We start from the raw sequence: 6,394 nt of genomic DNA, 5'->3' as shown, positions 1-6,394 counted from the left end.
ATGAACTTTTGCCCTCTCCACATTGTTTCCTGCCTTGCACCTTGATCTCAGAACCCTGTAAGGCTATATAGTTTTATCTCATACTCCTATAAAGGATAGAATTTTATTCAAACACATGTATAAAAAGAGCCCACAGGTTTCAATTAAGATCCATACTTAACTATTAATACTTACTGATCATGGCACAGGACAGTGCTGACACTTTGCTTGTTAGTCAGACTAGCAAGTAGGAATTTCACTGTACATTTGACAAAAAAATTTAAATTGAACTTGGAAATATCAGGTCCAAAGAAAGAACTAATAGATAATAATAAATATGCTGTCTGGGTAGACTTTGACTTCAACTCACTGCAGTCCTGTAACTGTAAGAGAAATAATGACTGCAGAATAGTGTATGAGGTTCTTAGAATTTTTAATATGGTGTTCCATCAAAATTTTGTAAATGTACACAGCACACTAGTACTAAGATGTATTAGTAGATAGATAGATAGATAGATAGATAGATAGATAGATAGATAGATAGATAGATAGATAGATAGATACTTTATGTGAATTTCCCCTTGGGATTTATAAAGTATCTATCTATCTATCTATCTATCTATCTATCTATCTATCTATCTATCTATCTATCTATCTATCTAATACATCTTATAAGACACACAGTGTATGTGAAGATGTACTGTATGTACGGGTTAGTAAATCTTGTGAGAATACTCTTCTGTACCAGATATAGCGGATGAGATATCAATGTAAAGATACCAAATGCTTGTAATCAGGCAGTGGCCAACTATTAACCTGCCTCCGGATAATGCACCTTGTATCGCCCCATGAGCTCCATCTTGCCCACACTGTTTACTAGAATGATGCACATATTGTAGAATGTCCTTCCACTGCAGTAACATAATATTCAGTATTAATGCCATACTCATTTTGTCATTCCTTTATTGATTACAAACTAAAAATGAGTGAATTGTTATGAAATGTCAAAGATATCATAGCAGCTACTTTCAGAGATACTGTACTTTAGGCACAACACGCAGATTTGTACTTTAACTGTAATTTAAAAATATGCATAAAGAAAAAAAATCCTCTGCATTATATGGTCCATTTGAAGATTAACTGCTTAGGCATTTGAATTGAACATCTATACTGACTGACAAAACACGGGCAATAATTACCTTGGTAAAGATATTCCTGGTGTGGTCCTACAGACAGAGTGTTTAGCTATCAATAATGAGAACAATTGTGGTCTTTAGCCTCTAGTTACATTTAAAAGGGACTGGTTTAATTTCTTTAACATACACAGGCATTGATTATCAGTCTAAAAATCTTAAAGGGCATCAGAGGCATATAGAGTATTGACTGAAGGACAATCATTAAAGCCACTTACTTTGTACATTTAATATACCTCAAAATAGTCAGTAACTCTGTTTATATTGGATGGGCTCCTGCAAATCAAATCGAGTCACAGATGGCAGTTTTTCATCCCACTGCAGGTCAAACCCAACAAAAACAGGACCTTAACATAACTAATTTATTATGCAATGTTTTTCATATGAAGTAATTTGATTTTAATATATTTATTTAATTTCACCATTTTTTTTTCTGTTCTTTAAAGCAGTACAAATACGAAAAGGTTAAGAGGCTTGTACACTACATGCAGTCAAATAAGAAACCTATAAGAAATTAATAAGTTAATCATTCACATATGTTGTATTTATTGTTAACATTTTTCCTACCAATGTATATTTTTACAAAACTTAAATTCACTGATATGCTGACAGTATGGATGCATGGATGCTTTAGCATTATTGTTGCATGAAAGTAGTTCTTAAAGTATAAAAAGGGGACTCAGACCCCTTTATATTTGGCACAATTTAGTGTGTTGTAGATTTAATTTTAAACTGAAAAATGTTCCATTTTTGCCAATCAATCTAAACTCAATAACCCATAATGACCTAACTTCTTCCATTTCACAATTATTGAGGCCACTATTCTTCTGGGAACACACAAAGATTTAGAAATGCGGACAACTCCTTGGACTTCATGGCTTTTTTGTCCTGACATGCAGTGTGGTTTATAGGACCTTCTATACACAGGTGTGTGCCTTTCTAAATGATGTCCAGTCAATTCACTTTGCCACTTTTTCAAGGTTAATTAAAGCAAACAGGCACTTGAGCCCAATTTGAAGTGCTACAACAAAGGGTCTAAATTCTAACACAAATGAGAAATTTCAGTTTTTGATTTTTGTGGGTTTCCTCCGGGGACTCTGGTTTCCTCCCACATTCAAAAGACATGCAGGTTAGGTGCATTGGCGATTCTAAATTGTCCATAGTGTGTGGTTGGTATGTGTGTGTGCGCCCTGCGGTGGGCTGGTGCCCTGCCCGGGGTTTGTTTCCTGCCTTGCGCCCTGTGTTGGCTGGGATTGGCTCCAGCAGACCCCCGTGATCATGTAATTAGGATATAGTGGGTTGCATAATGGATGGATGGATGGATTTTTAATTAATTTGCATACCTTTCTGAAAACCTGTTTTCCCTTGGTCATTATGAATTATTGAGTGTAAATTGAGGGGCCATTAAAAATGAAATGTACAATACAAAATAGTCTGTTTAAGTAAATGGGTATGAATGATATCTGAATCCACTGTATGTCAGCTTAAGATGGTCTAATATAGTCTCTTTGTTTACTTAATAATATTTTTTGCATTACATATCCTGCCTCATGTATGGTTCATATTATTTCTGGGTCTATTACCTTTTTTGTTAGATGATACCTACTTAAGCCTTTCTTCATTTGCTTCATTTCCTAAATATAAAGCACTTTTGATTACTCAGTGATTTTAGGTAATTTAGACAGTTCATATGACATAATCTAAATGTTTTTGGAGGAAAACTGAAGTACTCAAAAAATGAACTTTGTGACACTGGAGCTGAGAGACACAATGTGCCACTGTGACTTTGACTAATATAATTTTTTCCTCTGCAGCATATTAGGACTATTTCTTAACTGACTATAATACTTACAGTTTTATGCTTATGAGAACTTGGAACACCCTCTTGGATAAACTTCTTAATCTGTCATTTTTAAAGCAAGAGCTTAAGTCACTTGTCAGGTTGCAAACTTCAAAGGTGATATAGATATGTGACTTTGTCCCTTAGAATGGATTTGGTTGGCTTCATGGGTGGTTCTAGAAGGGGTAATAGTTCTGAGATGTTCCTGAAAAAAAAGAAGAAAATTGGCCTCTGTTGTGTGAGTTATTGAAACACACTAGGAATTACGCTAATTCCTAATAACTGAAAATTGGTATATGCCTATACTGATCATCAGTTATTTAACCCTTCATTGTAAAGTCAAGTCAAGTCAAATTTTATTTATAAAGCACATTTAAAACAGCCTAAACTGAACCAACTGAACTAAACTGAATCTAGTTTTAGGTGTCATAATGACGCCTGATCAGTACCTACATAGACAGTTGCAATAGTCCAAGCATGATGTTATAAATGTATGGATACCCTTTTCAACATCACTAAAGGAAAGAAAGGCCTTTACCTTAGCTCAAATTCTCTGCTGAAAAAAACTACATTTAACTACAGAGGTTTACTTGTTAGTCAAATTTGAATGAGCTGTCAACAAATAACGCCTAAGTTCCTACCTAAAGAATTATGATGTATTGTGAGTGATCCAAGAACAACATCAGGGACACTCAAAACTTTAGGTGTCGATGCATCATAATCTCTGTTTTGTTATCATTGAGTATAAGAAAGTTCAGTGCCATCCAGGTGGTAATATCATTCAAGCACGCATAGGGAGACTGTATTGTCTTGCTCTGCTTTGATTTTAGCGGCAGATAGATTTGAGTACTATCAGCATAGCAAAGAAAAGAGAAGCCACACTTCCTAACAACTGAGCCTAAAGGTAGCGTATATATCAAAAAGAGAACAGGCCCAAGAATGGAACCCTGTGCAACCCAACAAGTTAGAAGGGTTCGAGAGGATGAAAGCTCACCCAGGTGAATTGCAAAATGTCTATTGGACACCTACATACTGTTCAAAGCCAGAATTGCATGATCCATAGTATCAAAAGCTGAGGCAAGATCTAGCAGTACAAAAAGAGCTGAATCTCCAACATCAGTAGTAAGAAGAAGGTCATTGGAGACCTTTAACAGTGCTGTTTTAGCACTGTAACAAGATCTGAATCTGGATTTCAATTTTTATAGAATACTGTTTTCATGCAAATTTGTTTGTAGTTGAGTAAAAGCAAAAGTTTAGCTAAAAAAACACAGCTCAGAAATAGGACTGAGATTTGACAGGTCAGAGGGGTCCAAATTTTGTCCTCACTGATATTTAGACTTCACCAAGATGTAGCTTTTGCCTCAATGTTTTCCGTTGTTATTAATCTTAATATCTCTGTATATCTTTTTCTAGGTAGCAAAAAAAATCCCCCCAAAAAAACATGTGTTTGCATATAATCAAAAAATGTAAAAATAAAAACATTTAAGCATTTGTTTCAGTATTAATAATAATTTCTATCTCTTACACACACGTATCATACATTCAAAATTTACAGACATAGGGCTCATTCCTTTATTACTAACTGCTTCCAATATTGCTTCTGAATAATTTAAAGTCTTTCTTTATTCCATTCTCAAGTCTAAACTCCGTTATATTGTTCCATTTCCTACTGCAGTATTTACTCCTCCTTTGTCAAAGTTGTCTATTAAAAATGTATGCATGAAGGTATTTATCAGGAAGAATGTGATTCCCGTATTGTGAAGACAATTGAGACCAAAAAGCTGTACAGTACCGACACTGAATTTATTATTGTGATTAAAGTATAAAGCAACGTAGTCTCTTGTCAAGACATAAAAGGATGCAGGTATTTTTGGGCATTTTTGTCTGATTGACCTACCTTAGGAGCAGGGGTATTTTATTTTCCCTTTTCCCCCTTATTTACTTTACTCCATAAATGGCTGGGTAAATTTGTTATTTCTAGTCAGAGGCAGTTAACTTAATGTGCAGCAGCAGATGTGCAACTGGGGTGAAAGAAATATTTCAGAAGGCTTCAAAAATATTAAATATGTCTATTCTGTGCTTGAAAGTTGTTTGCTGTATAACAGTAGATATTTGACTGGTGCAAAGAGCAAAGATTCAGTGTCTTCTCCAGGTATTCATAATTGAAATGGTCTATAAAATTCCACAGCTGATAATAAAAGTAAAATGCTAAAGGAATCAGAGAGGTGCTACAGTACATTAATCACAGTCACACTCAGCCTCTGTAAGAGCACATAAGAGTCATATTACAGCCTTTTGCCTTTTTTATTCCTTGCCTCACATGCTATATAATGGTGCCTTTTGGGGTTAGCCTTTGAAACAGTGCCTATGACATTACAAGAAGAATTACATTGCTTGAAAACCATAGTGGTCCACCAGTCCACAGATACTAATGCCATTTATTCAAATTTGTGCCCTTGCGCCAACTTAGAAGCAATGCTGTATTGTCACAGTAATACTAAGAAGGAAACTACTGTAATTCATCTGCATTTCAGCCGTTTTTAAAGAAATGTGCATTACACTTTTAATATACAATACTGTATATCAGTCTGGCTTCCAATCAGACTGCTGAGGCACCTCATAGTTATGCATATCCACTACTGTTCAGAAGTTTGGAGTCAATGAAAAATGTTCATATTTTTGACAGAAAATGATTCATCTTAATGGTATCTTGATAATAAAATGTTTCATAAATATAGCCAAGGCCATTAGTAGTGTTTATAATGACTATTACTGCTTGAAATTACTGAATTTTAATTTATTATTCGCATATGGCTGCCCAATTTATAGCAGCAGTTCCTTCGGTATCCTAATAGTGAACTCTCTTAGATTATCCATAATTGGTCATGTTTACAAACCTTTGGAATTCCATTAGCGCCACCAAAATACTTTCTTCTGCTCACTTGTGCTGCAAGGTACTGGCATTCCTAAAGTTTAGTTCTGGGTTTAAAAATTGCCAAAATGAAACACATTTCTCAAGAGACAAGTCAGTCTTTTGTTTTTCCCATACGACAAATTGCCAAGAAACTAAAGATTTCATGCAAAGGTGTCTGTTAATTTGTCTTACTGTTTCTCAGTTGACTGTTTGTCTTTTGCAACAGAGAAAAAAAATTATTCGAGGATACTGGCCTTAGAGACAGACTTTCAAATAAAAGACAATATGTGAAACTGCCAAATAAAATGAAAAAGTTAAAATGAGCAAAAGAACACAGACAATGGAAAGAAGATGATTGAAAATATTTTTTTTTATATATATATATATATATATACAGTGGCATGCAGCTGGGGGTGGTACCCAGCCGGTACGCCCAAGAGGACCGGAGGAGGGCTTGCACCTCCTCCA

This window comes from Polypterus senegalus, chromosome 17, assembly GCF_016835505.1.
Source record: "Polypterus senegalus isolate Bchr_013 chromosome 17, ASM1683550v1, whole genome shotgun sequence".
Lineage (NCBI taxonomy): Eukaryota > Metazoa > Chordata > Cladistia > Polypteriformes > Polypteridae > Polypterus > Polypterus senegalus.
Note: the sequence above shows the minus strand (reverse complement) of the source record.